An 18805-nucleotide genomic window follows, 5' to 3' on the forward strand; every position below is an offset into this window, starting at 1 on the left:
TGATTAAATCCTTCCCTATCTACGCCACACACTAGCTTTGCCGTACTAACTATGCCACCACCAAGGTTTTTTAATGAAGAGCTGACTTTTTTTTAAGAAGCCATCGGTTCTCCCTTAGAACTAATCTAGCACAATTTACTTTAGTCAGAGTTAACATAGACCACAATGTTCTTCCCGGTTTTCAATTATGTAGCGTTTTGACCAAACTGTTGAGTGAATTCATAAGAACACAGAGACTTGAGCTTATTAAGTGTAATTTAATATGGAAAATACATCCACAATGCTCAAGATAAAACAGTTAGTAAAATGACATACAAATATAATGCAATTGTTTCTTATTAAATAAAAAGGATAAAAGACAGAATCGATAACTCACGTATATTCAAATTTCTGGTGCTGGGAGAATCTTCAATATCAGATATCAATTTCTTAGAGGTAAACTACAGTTTTAAAAACTTTGGTAGGGCCTACAGCCCCCCGGCCTGTGATGTCAGAACTGAAAGGTCTATGTAAATGCAAATTAGGGTTTTATGACTCCTGTTGACAAAAACCTTTTCTAGTCAGGATTTAAATACCCTGCATACCACACATGCCCCTGGTAAGTATGGTATTTGAGAAAATTATATGATATTTTCCTGTGACCATATTCAGCTTGAATTTGTCATACACATATAACCCTGTCTCTGCAGTCGGCATGTCTGAGGCTTCCCAGAGGTGTGTACATATTACATACTGCCTTATATACATACTTTGCTTTTTGACATATGCTTCCCAGAGGTGTGTTAGATTTCACTGTCCTGAAAGAGATATTTTCAAAGGCTTTCACTTTTGCGACCTGCCATGAATGAAACAAGGTGCTACAATGGATCTAGGCTCTTATCTACCAGCCCCCTCTGGGTAGTTTAACATAATCAAACGCATTGATTTAAACAGCTCCTCTGAGCCATGTCACACTATTTCTAGGAATTAATTCACAAACACATATTTGCAGATTTATATGTTCAGAAATTAGCTTGCAGATGACAGTGTGGAAAATGTTTTTTGTTGTCTTAATGCCTTAGATACGAAATATATTTACAGAATGCTCTAATAATATACAGTATCTATGAAGTTAAATACATAAATCAAATATATTGGTTTAGTTGTGCAAATTATAGGACTCCCCCAGGCAACGATAATTGTGAGGAAATCAATGTTTTAGAGAACAGGTTGTATTTAGTTACATCCTCCTCTAGTTCCTCTACATCTGGTTGCTTCTTCTTTTGGACTTTTTTTCTTTGACCAACTAGTCAACTTAAAAGTAATATGTAAATGTATGTTAAAATATAAGAAATCATTTAGGGTTAATTGATACTGTGGCTAATTGATTGTCTTATTTTGATTAGTGCTTTCTTCATTGATTATACATATAATATATGATTTTGTGGGCATATATTGTTATCTTTTTTGCAACTTTCTTTTGTATATGAGAAGGACGTTATCAGGATGATCATAATTACTGATGTTTCAACAGCTTGATGGAAACTATACCCATGACCTTGACTATGGCAGAACAGGAGATAAACCAACTCCCCCCTGGGGAGCATTCCTGTGCGAAAATGAGAGAATGTAGCAAGATCTGTGTAGAGGAAGCATGAGTGGTTAAAACCTTTTGGGGCGTAGTTTTCTGTAATATGTGATTTTGTACTATATAGATATGGACTTGTAACTAATAAATCAGAGCTAATTGTACATGCAGAATTTGCAGTGTATTTATTTCTCTCCGGCTGATGAGTTCATAAACTGATAAACTGACACTTACAGGTGAACAATCTGATTTAGATTCGACAGTAGCATAACATCATGCTTTAAGCATAAACATACAATTACGGGTGTATGCTGATTACCGTCATCCCCAGTGAGTTGTATGAGGACATAGGAAGTAGTCAATTTAACAAGCGGTGAAAAGCTTACCTTACCTTATCTCTGGATGGTGTTTAAGAATTTTCTCCATGATTTTCAGCCCTGCCGAAGAGGAAAATCATCGGTGAAGAGGGAGCTCTTCCTGATCCCTCCCCGGCAGTCTACATGCTCCTCCCGTTTTCTACCGAGCAATAAGTGGCCGTCACAAAACAGCCAGCGGAATGTTGTCACGGTAGCAGATTTATTGAAACTTCTGTATAAGCCAGTTATCCCAAGTTATAGGTTAATCAATTTACATCTAGCTCTTTGTAGAAAGCAATTATGTGTAATTGTGCAATGCTACATAAATTATATAGAATATTAAAGAGAAAAAAGTATGCATACTAATTATTCTCAGGAAATGGGTGGATATTGGCTTGTCTGCAATGTATCTGTTTGTTTGTCTACATTGTAAAGGGCTTGGTGTTACCTATTTTTTGCTATAAGCTGCCTCTCAGTTTGTTACATTTGGTGCGCCTGTGACTTAGTCATCCTATATTTTTTTATTTTGACAAATAGCTAAAAAAATAAATGTCTTATCTCTGCGATAAGAAATGATACTTGCCACCAAAATCAGAAGAGCATTGATAAATAGACCCATTAAAGTTGGACGTAAAAGATGACCTTTTGCTCATACGTAGATACTTGTGGCTGGAAATACAGATGGTAGCTGTGCACGTTCACTGTGCTAAAAAAAATTCAATGTGACACTTAATTATGTTAAGCAAATTAAGCATTTGTATCCACCTGTAAATCAGGGACCTCAGTGTGCTTTGTAAATGTGGTCAGATTTTCATTTAGTGGTTTGACAATACCAGTTTGCAACTTTTACTAAATACATTGCTTCACCGTTCAGTCTTACATCTATACAGATTTGCTTGTGATTTAATTGCGCTTGAATGCAGCAGAGTTCTGCTGTGATGTCAGCATTATGCAAATTGTATGCAAGAAACTGCTTTATGTAATGCAAATGTACGTATAGCTGATAATGATAAGCCCGACAGTTACTATAGTGACATAAAAAACCAGATGGCTACATGGCCGACCATTACTAAATATTGACTAACCTTAAAAATGACAGCTAACGTATCCAACATTGTTGAGATAAATTCCAAAGAGAAGAGATGCCGAGACGCCGTTTTGACATCAGTTAAAAGTGCGACTGTCATAACCTCGCTTTTAAAGCGGCAATGGCGGGTTGATGGAGGGTGTGTACAAAGAAAAAAATAATGTTATTTAAAAACAACTTTCTAAGGGTTTGCCACTGAAATGAATAATTCCCCACTAGTCTTCTTTTTTATGAGATTGGTAATGCCAGCACTGATCAGGCAGTGTGTAGATACTACACAACCCCAGGCCCGGTTTTAACTTTTTTACCCCTCTAGGTCGCTTAGCTTTATTTATGCATTTTTTGATTCCGATAAAAGAGTGTAAATCTAACAACAGTACATCCTCAGTAAATTCCTAATTGTAATGTACAGTTATAAATAAAATATCAGCTATAGAACAGGGCCACTGCCGCTCAATGCCTTAGGCGGCACTGAAATTAGCTGTCAGAGTACTTCCTGGGACACTGACCTCACGTAATAGCTCAGAGCAAATGTACTGAAAGTTGTACGCTGGATGATGTCACAGGATATTTCTCAATAGCTCAGCAGGCATGCTCCTGCCAGTAAATGGGATGTTTACACGCTCATTAACACTCAGGAATATCTCCCAACTGTCCCGATTTAAGTGGAACAGTCCCGATTTGAGGCCATCCAAAAGATCAGGACTTTCACCTCAATTCCATGACAGTGTGGAGATGTGTCCCTTCAATCTAACCCATACCATTGGCTGGCCCAGCACATCAGGACCTAAAAGATGGAAAATTGTTATCAGTATATCTATATGAAATGTTTTATCTTCAGATCAGGTCTACACGGCACTGTATAAGGTATGGACAGTCAACACTTTAATTAGCTCACAAATATCATATAGTTAGCCAAGTGTGAAAACTTGCTGATGCAGAGCCTCACTCAGACTGTCAGTTCCTTGGTGGAGCTGATGGCGACCATCTTTAAATAGCCCATATGTAGAACTGGTGCCCATTTTGGGTGAGTCTTTATAGTAACAACATTCCTCAGAATGCACAAAAGTTGGAGATGAGAGAGGAGAGATCTCTGAGGGATTGTGTCAGGAAAGTACAGGAGAAAGATAGACTGCAAGGGAGCTGCTGAGCGCAGGTGCTGTATGCTGACAGGAGACAGTCTAACAAGTGCTTGAGACAAAAGAGAGAACAACAAGTTGGAAAGAGAGTCACCTCATAAAGAACTCACTGGTGTCTGACAATCGATTGATGATTAAGAGGGGAAGATCTATTGCTCCCAGGACTGTCTGCAGTGGTGAGAAATAATAATTTATCTTTTTATTCACATATTTGCAGTTCACCTCAGCTGTGACCAGCCCCTATTCTGCATGGTATAGACAGACCAGAGAACAAGTAAGGACACTGTATAAAGCATGTCCCATGTGTGTACCATAGACATCTTTACTCACAGCTCTGTAACATCCATATCTGTGTAAAGTGGAAGAGACCAACAATTCCTATCCTATGCTTCCCGGAGTGCAAGGGCCCCAATGTGCACATTAAACAGTTTAGATAACCAGGGTTATATATAGATATTTAGGTTTGTGTGTAACTTTGCAACAGGAACTCTGACAAAACCCCGTGGGACTCAGCATTGCTGCCCAGGTAATACACCTAGCAAGTTACAGGCAAACCAAGTTTAAATGCTGTGTTCAGTGGTTGTATCTTTATTGTGCTGCGATATAGATAATTGTTTGCACTGTTTAGAGTTATTTCTATCTTTATATGTAAGTTAAACAAAGTGTTTTATTTTAATTCTATTCCGTATTCTTACTATATTGGAAAAGACATTGCTTACATGTTAAATGTTTATGATTGCATATTAAGGCTGATCGAATTTGACTCTCCTGTTTACAGCTATGAACAGAGTTAATAAAACCAGAAATTATTCAGCCTCTAATCTTTGTGTAACTTAAGTATTACAATCTCTATCTGGGGGATAGACCCTTGGCTCTCTGCCATAGTGTAACTGAAAGGAAGAAGGAAAAAGTGCTGCCAACATCAAGGTTCCACTACAAACCCTGTCCTACAAGTCACACTACACAAGGAACCATCTGACCTGTGCTATCCATTATACACTGAACACCTCACCTACATTGGGGTACCACATAGGTGTAATAAGTTCATACTTACCGACTCCCGCATCTTGGGAGTGTGGCAATCTCCTGAATTCTGCTCACTTCCTAGTGAAGTGGGCAGAATTTTGTCCAAAATGCCTCGATTCTCAGTGATTTGGCTCCGCCCCCTGTGTAAAATGAGGCATTTGCATCATTACGTCACAGGGGGTCCAAAATTACGCGATTTTTGGTGCCCCATCCCCCTCACGCCCATTAGACTACGCGCCTTGGGAAGGCCACTGCTAACCCTGACTGATAGAATAATCTTACTATGGGTGTAACACCCTTAAAGTATATCAGACTGCCCATCTCTGCCCTCATACCTACAATAAGGCAAACAGTGCGAGGGGACTCAAATCTGTAGAAAAGTTCCCCAACTACAGCCAAAAGCCTATATATGTGACGTGAAAGGTTATTTGACAGTCAAACCCTATCCAAAAACAAGATTTTTAGGTCCATCTCAAGGAAAGACCATGAAGACTCCTGTGCAGAGAAGTAGGATTGTGTTTGTAGGCTTAAATAACAGAGGAAATCATCTTTCTATGCAAGATGTGACATGAAAATAGATCTCCTATTGTACAGAACAGTTGGCTTTAGGTGGAAGCCCCATCTGTAGCATATTCTCATCATCTGTGACCAGCTTGGGTTCTCTCCTTCTTTCAACTGGACATGAAAGATTTTTTAACAGCAGCTCCCTCAAAGTTTGACTGTAAAATACAGGTTTTAGTTATCAGAATTTATCTGACTTTATTCACAGTGGAATTGAACCATAACATCATTGGAGCAGGTTGCTGGTCCCATGTTTCCATTTCAACGTTCTTTGAGTTTTGTCCATAACAAGTAGTTGAGAGTCAATGGTAGGATGAAAAGATCTAATAAAGCAGATTTCCCAAGAGCTGCTTCCTCTGTATTTATCACTATTAAAGTTCTATAGTGGCCATATTGAATGAACCATGCCAGGTTCCTATAGAGATGCCCAATATCTTACTTACTAGGTACAGAGATCATGTACTTACTCACCCTTAAGCTGGGCAAACACTACAGGCTTTTCACCCAACTATCGTGCCAATCACACGATAAACGACTGTTAGGTTCGATATTCCATTCGTTTGTACGCTCCCAACGATCATGTTTTATTGTACAAAAACACATCGTAACGTGTGATTTGATTTCATAAACTAACTAAAAATCACTATCAATGGCGAAATGATGTTGGGCAAGTTCTGCAGTGTGTATGTACTTACCACCAGCACTGTAGACAGATCTCCACAGAGTGTGCAGAGTCAGGATCTTTTCAGCTGATGGTTATGACAGATAAAGAGCACAGATCTGAAGGTAAATCATGTAAAATCGTGTAAGTGTGTAGACATGAACCGGCATGCCCCTGTTGCATTTTATTTTAAATAGGTTTCCAATTTGGGTAATATACTGCACCCGTGAGTAGGTAGCACGTGGCAGACAAATGTCACATTCTGATAATAGGTATATATTGTTGCCAATTAATTTGTATTGGATCATTTTAAGAAGATCCCTGACTTCAGAACGAAATCAAAGATCCTGTAATACGACGTTGAACTACCGTATTTCCCCATGTATAGGACGCTCCATTGTATAAGACGCACCTTCATTTTTTCTCGGAAATTTTAAAAAAATATATATTTGCTGTTAAAAAGTTTTGTTCCGTTCCGCTGAAGGGCGCTGAGATTGTGCAGCAGCCGGCCAGCACACTCTCCCTGCAGGTCCATTCGGCAGAGACAGGCAGGGAGAGTGTGCTGGCCGGCTGCTCTGATTGCAATCAGTTGGCGCAGGTCGCCGGAGGGAAGAGACAGAGGTTGTGCTGCTCTGCGCTATGGAGAGTCGGTACCTTTATAGTCCGGTAAGACAGCCAACCCTCTGCACCGCTGGAACCATCTCTCCCTTCCATAGTGTATTGATTGATGAGTGAGCAGCCGGACAGCACACTTTCCCTGCAGGTCCGTTCGGCAGAGTCAGGCAGGGAGAGTGTGCTGGCCGGCTGCTCCGATTGTGATTAGAGCAGCCAGCCAGTATATTCTCCCTGCCTGTATCTGCCGAACGAACCTGCACATAGTGTGCAGCCACCGGAAACATTTACAATATACATAAAAACTTCAGGTGCCAATAACTACATTGGACAATGATAAGTGCTGTTATTATTAGGGATGTGCACCGGCCACTTTTCGGGTTTTGGGTTCTGATTACCTTCAGGTTTTGGGTTCTAATGGGTTTTGCCAAAACACCCCCCTCAGGGTTTTGGGTTTTGGGTTCTGATTTTTTTTTTAAAAAAAGCATAAAAACTGCTAAAATCCAGATTTTTTTTATTTTTTTTTCACTCCTACGCTATTATTAACCTCAATAACATTCATTTCCACTCATTTCCAGTCTATTCTGAACACCTCAAACCTCACAATATTGTTTTTAGGCCAAAATGTTGCACCGAGGTAGCTGGATGACTAAGCTAAGCAACACAAGTGGGCGGCACAAACACGTGGCCCATCTAGGAGTGGCACTGCAGTGGCAGACAGGATGGCAGTTTGAAAAGCTAGGCCCCAAAGAGCACATAATGCCAAAAAAAGAGTTGCAAGATGGAATTGTCCTTGGGCCCTCCCACCCACCCTGATGTTGTTGAAATAGGACATGCACACTTTAACAAACCAATCATTTCAGCGACGGGCCTACCAAACTACTGTGGCTGAAATGATTGGTTTGTTTGGGCCCCCACACAAAAAAAGCTATTCATCTCTCCCTGTACAAAGTAAACTGGCTCTACTGAGGCAAGATGTCGTCCTCATCCTCAACCTCTGATTCCTCTCCCCCTACAGTGTGTACTTCCTCCTCCTCACACATTATCAATTCGTCCCCGCTGGACTCCACAATCACAGGTCCCTCTGTAGTCTCTGGAGGCCATTGCTGGTCATTGCAAATTCATTTTGATGAACATCATCATCTCCACATTTTGCAGAAACAACCTCCTTCGCCGCTCACTGACCAGGTTCAAACTAAAAACTCTTTCGGAGTACACACAAGAGGGGGGACAACTCAGGTAAAATATAGCCAGTTTGTACAGGCGCTTCCAAACTGCCTTTTTTTCCTGCCAGTACAAGTAAGGACTGTCTGACATGTCTACTTGGATGCTGTCAGCAAAGTAATCCTCCACCATTTTTTCAATGGTGACAGCATCCAATGCAGCGACAGTAGACTTGTCAGCAATCGTTGGCAGGTCCTTCAGTCCGGACCAGATGTTATCAGCATCCCCACCAGCGGGTCATTTAGGAAAACTGAGCTTTTTCCTCGCAGCCACAGGTGTGGAAGAAAATGAAGGTGGAGCTGGTGGCATGTCACGGTCCTCTTCAGATGACAATCTCCTGACCAGCAGGTCTTTGCATCGCTGTAGACTTGTGTCCGCCGGAAATAGAGACACAACATACGCTTTAAACCAAGGATCCAGCACGGTGGCCAGAATGTATTCCTCTGACTTGAAAAAAACTGACCACCCTCGGATCCTGGTAAAGCATACGAAGGGCTTCATCCACAAGAGCTACATGCTTTGTGGAATCGCAATGGTTTACCAGCTTCTCCCTCACTTTCTCCAGCTGCTTCTGCTTCTGCAACAGCCTGATCAGGGGAATCACCTGACTCAAGCTGGCAGTGTCGGAACTGACTTCTCGTGTGGCAAGTTCAAACGGCTGGAGAACCTTGCACAACACGGAAATCAGTCTCCACTGCGCTTGAGTCAGGCGCATCCCCACTCCTTTGCCTATGTCGTAGGTGGCTGTGTAGGCTTGAGTGGCCTTTTGCTGCTCCTCCATCCTCTGCAGCATATAGAGGGTGGAGTTCCAGCGCGTCACGACCTCTTGTTTGAGGTGATGGCAGGGCAGGTTCAGGCTGTTTTGATGGTGCTCCAGTCTTCGGTAGGCAGTGGCAGAATGGCGAAAGTGTCCCGCAATTTTGCGGGCCACCGCAAGCATATCCTGCACACCCCTGTCACTTTTAAGATAATGCTGCACCACCAAAGTTATTGTGTGGGCAAAACATGGCACGTGCTGGAAATTGCCCATATGTAATGCCCGCACAATGATACTGGCGTTGTCCAACACCACAAATCCCCAGGAGAGTGTAAGTTGGGTAAGCCACTGCAAGATGATTTCCCTCAGTTTCTCTAAGAAGTTGTCGGCGTTGTGCCTCTTACTGAAACCGGTGATACACAACATTGCCTGCCTTGGAACGAGCAGGCGTTTCAGAGATGCTGCTACCAATGCTGCTGCTGCTGTTGCTGCGGAAGGCGATGCATCTACCCAGTGGGCTGTCACAGTCATATAGTCCTTAGTTTGCCCTGAACCACTTGTCCACATGTCCGTGGTTAAGTGGACAGTGGGTACAACCGCATTTTTCAGAGCACTGAGAACACTTTTTCGTACTTCTCTGTACATCCCGGGTATCGCCTGCATAGTGAAGTGGAATCTAGACGGGATTTGGTACCGGGGACACAATACCTCCATCAACCGTCTAAATCCCACTCCACTGATGGCGGACACTGGATGCACGTCTAACACCAACATAGCTGTCAAGGCCGCAGTTATCCACTTTGCGATAGGATGACTGCTGTCGTACTTCGTGCTCATGGCAAACGTCTGTTGTACGGTCAATTGCTTAGTGAAAGACGTAGCGGTCTTACTACTTCCCCTCTGGGAAGATGACCGACTCCCAGCAGCAACAGCAGCAGCGGCAGTAGTAGGCGTAGCGCTGCAGGATCCTCCGGAAGAATCCCGGATTGAAGAGGACTCAGTCATGCCGGTGACATGGCCTGCAGGACTATCTCCGATCCAGATCGAGGAGGAAATTGACGAGGAGGGTGTTGCTGGTGTGGATACAACGGCACCAAGGGATTTAGGTGTCCCTGGACTGCTGACGGTCCTAGCCACAGTTCCTGAACTAAACACTGAATTATGAAGGTTCTTCAGGTGACGTATAAGGGAGGATGTCCCTAGGTGACCAAGATCCTTACCCCTGCTTATTGCAGCTTTACATAAGGTACATATGGCAATACATTTGTTGTCCGGATTGGGATAGAAATAATTCCAGACCGAAGAGGTGGATTTATTGGTCTTCTGGCCAGGCATCACAATGGGCTTTTTCATCCCATGGACACCAACTGTTTCCCCCCCTGGTGCCTCATTTAAGAAAACCACATCGTCAAGTTCCTCCTCAGCGCCAGCTACATCAATATCCTCCTCCTGGTGTACAACATTGACACCTTCATTATCCAAATCTGGATCTGCACTGTGGGTGATCCTTCCAGCATATGCATAGGGTGTGCTGAAAATGGTGAAAGGAGCCACCTCTTCCCGTACAGTGATGGGAAGGTCAGGCATCGCAGCCACCAACACCCTTGGACTCTCCTTGGGGATTTGTGATGCCATGTCTTTAGAAGGCAGAGTTGTTTGCTGTGGTTTTGGTGACAGCTTAACTCTCTTAAATTTTTTAGAGCGGGGGAGGAGGAGGGCTTAGATCTTTGTGTGAAGCTGAACCTCTAGTCATGAACACGGGCCAGGGTCTAAGCCGTTCCTTGCCACTCCGTGTCGTAAATGGCATATTGGCAAGTTTATGTTTCTCCTCAGATGATTTTAATTTCTTTTTTTTTTGATCATTTGAGTGACCTTTGGCTTTTTGGATTTTACATGCCCTCTACTATGACATTGGGCATCGGCCTTGGCAGACGACGTTGATGGCATTTCATCGTCTATGTCATGACTAGTGGCAGCAGCTTCAGCATTAGGAGGAAGTGGTTCTTGATCTTTCCCTACTTTATCCTCCAAATTTTTGTTCTCCATTATATGCAGCACAAGAGAGCGTACCCCTAAACCACACACACTCGGCAAAGGCTTTAAAAATTATATGCGGCACAGGAGAGTACCACTGGACTGGAGTTATACAGCAGTACCACTGGACTTATACGGCAGGATCAGTGAACTTATATAGCAGTACCACTGGACTTATATGGCAGGATCAGTGAACTTATATAGCAGTACCACTGGACTTATACTGCAGGATCAGTGGACTTAAACAGCAGTACCACTGGACTTATACGGCAGGATCAGTGAACTTATATAGCAGTACCACTGGACTTATACGGCAGGATCAGTGGACTTAAATAGCAGTACCACTGGACTTATACGGCAGGATCAGTGGACTTAAACAGCAGTACCACTGGACTTATACGGCAGGATCAGTGAACTTATATAGCAGTACCACTGGACTTATACGGCAGGATCAGTGGACTTGAACAGCAGTACCACTGGACTTATACGGCAGGATCAGTGGACTTAAACAGCAGTGCCACTGGACTTATACGGCAGGATCAGTGGACTTAAACACCAGTACCACTGGACTTATACGGCAGGATCAGTGGACTTAAACACCAGTACCACTGGACTTATACGGCAGAAACCGTGAACTTATATAGCAGTACCACTGGACTTATAAGGCAGGATCAGTGAACTTAAACAGCAGTATCACTGGACTTATACGGCAGGATCAGTGGACTTAAACAGCAGTACCACTGGACTTATACGGCAGAAACCGTGAACTTATATAGCAGTACCACTGGACTTATACGGCAGGATCAGTGGACTTAAACAGCAGTACCACTGGACTTATACGGCAGGATCAGTGGACTTAAACACCAGTACCACTGGACTTATACGGCAGGATCAGTGGACTTATATAGCAGTACCACTGGACTTATACAGCAGGATCAGTGAACTTATATAGCAGTACCACTGGACTTATACGGCAGGATCAGTGGACTTAAACTGCAGTACCACTGGACTTATACGGCATGATCAGTGAACTTATATAGTAGTACCACTGGACTTATAAGGCAGGATCAGTGGACTTAAACAGCAGTACCACTGGACTTATACGGCAGGATCAGTGGACTTAAACTGCAGTACCACTGGACTTATACGGCAGGATCAGTGAACTTATATAGCAGTACCACTGGACTTATACGGCAGGATCAATGAACTTATATAGCAGTACCACTGGACTTATAAGGCAGGATCAGTGAACTTAAACAGCAGTACCACTGGACTTATACGGCAGGATCAGTGGACTTAAACAGCAGTACCACTGGACTTATACGGCAGGATCAGTGAACTTATATAGCAGTACCACTGGACTTATACGGCAGGATCAGTGGACTTAAACAGCAGTACCACTGAACTTATACGGCAGGATCAGTGAACTTATATTGCAGTACCACTGGACTTATACGCCAGGATCAGTGGACTTATACAGCAGCACAGCACAGCACAGGACAGCACCACTGGATTTAAATGGCTGTACCACTGGACTGAGCAGGACAGCACCACTGGACTAAGCAGGACAGAGCACAGGACACCACCACTGGACTGAGCAGGACAGAGCACAGGACAGCACCACTGGACTGAGGAGGACAGCACCACTGGACTGAGCAGGACAGAGCACAGGACACCACCACTGGACTGAGCAGGACAGAGCACAGGACAGCACCACTAATGAGCAGGCCAGAGGACACCACTAACACACCCTCCCTCTTCCCTCTCCAATGCCCGAGTGAAGATGGCGGCGGCAAGCGGGGGAATAATATGAATCCGGATCTCGCGAGATCCGACGGCGGGATGTTGAGGTTTTGCCTCGTTCTGAGTTTTGCGATCGGCGGGAATACCCGAACAGTGATTGGATCAGGTTTGGATCGGCACTGTTCAGGGGTGTTCTGATTTGCCAAATCCGGACCCGCTCATCTCTAGTTATGCTCTTGGTCAGTTTTAGTAACAGTGAAATTTCCATGCAGATATCACACCGACCTGTACAATATAAGGTATTGTATTCAGACGTTAGTTATATATTTTTAATAGCAACAAATGTTGTGCAAACCTATTTGTTACGCCACCCCCACCCCCACAGCATATCAACATACTGTATATCTATGACATAGTCTGACAGTCAGGTCTCCCCTGGAGTGGTGATATATATATAAGGTATGTATAATACTTATGTCTTTTTTGACACGAAAGTATTTAACATCACATAGAGATATATATATATATATATATATATATATATATATATATATATATATATATATATATATATATATATAATGTGTGTGTGTATGTGTGTGTGTGTGTGTATATATACTATATATATATATATATATATATATATATATATATATATATATATACACATAGTAGTTTTATAGATTTTGTAACTGACCTCAACATTTTGATCACGGTCCTGAATTTAGGACAATGCTACTTTATACTACTCACCTCGAACTACAGACATGAATATAATGATGATTCTATAGTTAGACTCTAGAGGGCAGTATAACACTTTGTATTATCTCAATCACTGTTTTCCACTCTCATTAGGCAGAAAGTGCACTTTTGAAATAAATATATAACATATTTATGGGTGCACTCCTTCCCCTCACGGATCCAGTAGGTATTGTATACATTAAAGCACAATTATGTGCCAAAGTGAGGTTCTAACATGAAGAGTAAACTGGTATATTGTGTGCTTATAGGGCTAATGATCAATAATCCCACAAGTAAGCAATCTTACAAATGTAGTAATAAAGTACTAAAAATGATTTTTTTTCAGACAGGATAAACACATTTAAGTCATAACACTTATTTTCAAAGTAGTTTTGTATCAGAAGCAAAGTCCATTCAATAAGACATAAAGAAATCCAAACTACATAAAACAACTTCTAAATCATTTAACATTCTACATGACAGCTTAAAACACAGCAATAACTAACTAACTAACTAACTAACACATTATCCTGCATTTTAGATGGTGGCTTTATTATGAAATTGTCACTTTATGAAACTAATTGCTGGAATATATTCATTGGACGTGCAGACACATTGGCGGCAATGTAAGCATATAAATAAGGTTGCTATATTTAGATGAGCGTTGTTATTTGTAGTGACGGCTTTAAGCCTTTTCGGCTGCTCAAGCTGCATTTCGTGCATTAATAATGTGCTGGTCTATCTCGTAACTTTGATCCTAAATGTCATTATGTGTACATATAGCTAACTGAAATAATACAGCTTGTGTTGCCGTTTGTGGCAGGACAACAAGGGACACAGCAATGTCCTTTTCTCAGACTACTTTGCATCTCCATCAAGAACAACAAATGCCCGGCCCACGTAGGCTGTTAGCGGTTACCTCCTTAATGGTTAGGGCTTCTCTCCCTTTCATAGTCTGTGACTTCCAACTTCCCTTCATTTCCCTCCTCACATTATGACACTGGCCCAGTCACATGCATGTCCTCGCTATTGTAATCATACAAATGTACAGGTTACTCCCTACAACCAGAGCAGCACATTCATCTCCTGTAATACTTTGTACTGCTGTGAGAATTCTTATAATCTACCCTGCCCTCTTTATGGACAAGGCCAGGTCTGGGATCTCCAATGTCCCCATGTCTGCAGTTGGCACCTGCGCCGCTCCCCTGTACCCCTGTGTTTATTCCAATTCCTGCTCTGTTCACAGTGGAGACTCGGAAAACAAAAGGGCATGTTGCTGGCGCTGGAAGAAAAGGGCTGGTGGGGCGTCCCGGTAAGTTCAGTGCCCTCCTGCCGTGATTACTGGGCTTACCTATATTTGCCAACTTCAGAGATCTCCCCTCCTGGAGGCAGGGCAGGACTGGGACTACAAATAAGCCCTGGCATGTAAAGTACACAGGCCCACCTCAGTTCCAATAGGAAAGAAACTATGTGCCGCTGCCGCGCTGCGGGGCCGAGAAGGGCGTGGCCACATTGTGTTGTGGGTGTGGCCAACATGGGGCATTGAAACATACATTATAATAAAACATTACATTTATCACGCCCTCCCAGTCACATCATGCCATCCCCCCATGCACATTATGACACCCCCAGCCCACTGTACTTATCTATGCTTCTGGTGCTGCTGACAACCATCAGGGTGGTAACTTCCTGTAGAGTAAGTAGCGAAGGTCTTTGTATCACAAGATTACCAAATCTAGCGATACTTAGAGCTCCTCGGCTTGCTCTACAGTCTGTGTCCTGTCCAGGAACTGGGAGTAGCTATCAGTTCCCTACCCCTAACCAGAGGTGGATTAAGGCTCAGGGGGCCCAGGGTATTTAAAACAGCAGGGCCGCTATTATGTAACATGGTTATCATTTTAGACAAATGCACAGGCACAACTGTTAGAAGCACACAGCTCTGCCTTCACAAACAGTATGTTGTGAAGCCGGACATACTGCCCAACTGTCCTTGCAGTCGGACCAAATCCCGACTAAGTGACACAGTCACTTTCACAACTTGTAGCAGCTGGTTTCTTTAGCTCAGTTCCTGCTTGTCTTGATCCTGGAATATTGGATGGCCTATTTTGAAAAAAAAATGGGTAGATGAGATTTAGAAAACTCCAACCAGCCCCAGTGTTAAAACAATAGCACTCACGCACACTATATTTAAAATACTGTGTGCACATACACACTATATTTAAAGTACTGCGGACACACACACACACTATATCAACATGGGGCCATACACACACGCTATAACAACATGGGGCCACATACACACGCTATAACAACATGGGGCCACATACACACGCTATAACAACATGGGGCCACATACACACTATATCAACATGGACACACATGCACACACACACACAAACTTACCTTGTTACATACGCATGCTAGCCCGAGCAGTAGCACCTCCCTGTGCACTGCTCAGTGAATAGAGAGTCAGTGACGTGCGGCCTATGCAAGTAATCACATGGGACGGCACCACGTGACAGTTGCCTTCCCATGCGATTACTTGCATCGGCTGCATGTCACTGAGTCTCCATCTGCCGAGCAGCGCGCAGGGAGGTGCTGCTGCTCGGACGGGCATGCGGACCGGCCCATCTAGCCATCGGCCATTCTGGCATTTGCCAGAAGTGTCAAAGAGAGGAAAAGTAGGTGACTGAGGGGCACTCAGAGACAATGTATGAATATGTATATGAAATAAAATAAAAAATCAATTTTTAATGATATGCCTTAAAACTTGTGTATTAACATTCCATCCTAAACCCCAAAGCTAGCGAAATATTTAAAAACAAAAACAAAACAATAATTGTTAAAATTGCAGATCCACCGCAAACTTAGCTCAGGGAATTGATATAGATGAGTTCATATAGAAATTACACTATTAAGGAAGAATTCCCTATTAACAATATTGACCTCTAGGTATCTTAAACGATATATAGGATCAAAAGGATGCCATTATAGATCAAAATAAACCCCTTGATAAGGGTTATAGTGGTGGCTAACTAATATATCATAGTCAAAATTATTAGGAGATTGAATAACATTTCAGAGTAAGCCCCTATTTGTATAGTTAGTTATTAAATAGTAAAGGGTAACTTGGGAGAAATGCCAGTGAACCTTTAGAAGCAGTCCCCCTAGTGGTCGCTGGTATAGAGAATCTCAGGTTTGTCCTGTATCTACTAACTCTGATAGTAAGTCTCCTAGAGGTCTGTATATGAAAACAAGGTGTGTTTGTTGAATAGACTCAGGGAACAGCGTGAGAACCCTGATGGTAGTAACGCTAAATATCCTACACTGTTTCTCCCTAAATGCCCTATGTATTCTAAAACCGCTACTTGGTCAATCAAGGGTAGGAGAGAATAGTGAGAGCGTGAGTAGATGATATTACATATTATGAACACTGAGCTAAGAAACGCCAACGCGCGTTTCGCTGAACAGCTTTATCAAGGCTTGCCAGAAGTACCAGATGGCCAGTCCGACTCTGCTTGGAGGGGAGATCTCGATGGCGATTCATGGAGGCGTGGCCAAGTGGGTTGTGCCATTTTGCACCGCCCCCTAATCTGTCATCAACATTTTAGCTCATTACAGTAGAGGGCGGTGCCACAAAGACATGAGCATTGCGTTGCCAAGCCCCGCCTCCTGACACTTAACTAACGGAGTGGCAAGGATTCGGGAGCTTGCCCTATACTCCTGGGAGTCCGGTAGACTCCCAAAAATTTGGGAGTCTCCCAGACATTCTGGGAGAGTAGGCAGCTATGGGCTTACCGTGTCCTAGTAACCTTGCTTATAACCATGAGGATACGAAGATTGATAATAAATAGTTGTTCTGACTCTAGTGAATCATGCGCCGCACTATGAGCAGTTCTATCCATAGGTTCATAAAATACTGCTGAGAGGTTCCTGATATTGGCATCTGACCTGACATTGTTATCTCTGTTAGGCAACACAGCCATAGTCATTTGGAGCTTTTTGTAAGCCTTTCTACACTGGCCATATTTTATGTACCCCCTGCTGTAGTCATTGTGTATATTTTAGACTCATTTAACCATCATTTGACTGTTTTACATTTATTTGATGCACTGTAAATTTGCAGGATGTAGTAATTTAAAGAACAATTTATTTTACATTCCTCTTTACTGGAGTTAATCAAACCGCTTTATGAAATTGCTGTTATTCCGTGTACCTATTAAATATGATCAAACATCTCTATCCTGCAAAATGACAGTGGAGAGGGTAAGAACAGATTAACTCAGTAGTCTAGACTGAATCCTTCTTTCTCTGTGTCTCATTTTCACTGCTCTTCTCCTAGTGTCAAAGTCAGGTCAACCTTCAGCATAAGCAATGTCAAGGCTGAGAGCTGTGACTTCCACAGCCCTGGCAGGCAGAATATTCCATATACAAATTAAAACATAGAGAAAAGAGGTATTATAAGCAGACTGACGATGTATGTCTTTGTCACGTAATTTACATCACAGTAATCGAAAGTGAGAGACTCTGGGGTCTGTCTATCAGAACCACAATTAAAGCACTTAGCAATTAGCCAGTCACATGTTTGCAGAATGCCTTAAATCCCCAGAATGTCGACATTGCGCTTTACTTTTAAGTTTTCCCTCTTTTCAGTCTCAGAGCTAAACCCATACTTGCCTACTTTTGGCAAGTTGTATCCGGGAGAGGGGCGTGTCTAGAGGGCAGGAGGGAGCGGGGTGCAGCCAAACGCGTCATTTTGGCCCCGGCCCCGCAACAAATATGCCGCTTTCTCACGGGGTGGGGCCAAAATGACGCGATTCACCGCAAATCGCGTCATTTAAGCCCTGCTATTGCGGGATGCGGGAGACTTGCCAGCTCTCCCGGGAGTCCGTGAGACCGACCCGAATTACGGGAGTCTCCCGGACATTCCGGGAGAGTTGGCAAGTATGGCTAAACCCCAGTCAGTACAACAGATTAAAAATGTACTATTTATAAACCTCCAAAAAAACTTTATACAACTGTATGCCACTTTTCCTTTTCGAAAACAGCAAAAACAGTTTGGCTCTATGGGGGGAATTCAATTGACCGTGCACTATTACCATTAGTACGGTAATGTCAATGTTGATTTTTGCACACAGCTCTGTGAGCCGCAAGCAAAAATCTTTGGTAAAATTACCATATTAACGGTATTAGTGCGCATGCCGCATTATTCTCATGAACAACACGGCCAATTGAATTCCCCCCTATAAATCAGGTGAAAATATTTCCCTTGACGTCTCCCAAATCTCTTAGTGAGC

This window comes from Mixophyes fleayi, chromosome 3 (genome assembly GCF_038048845.1).
Source record: "Mixophyes fleayi isolate aMixFle1 chromosome 3, aMixFle1.hap1, whole genome shotgun sequence".
NCBI classification, from domain to species: domain Eukaryota; kingdom Metazoa; phylum Chordata; class Amphibia; order Anura; family Limnodynastidae; genus Mixophyes; species Mixophyes fleayi.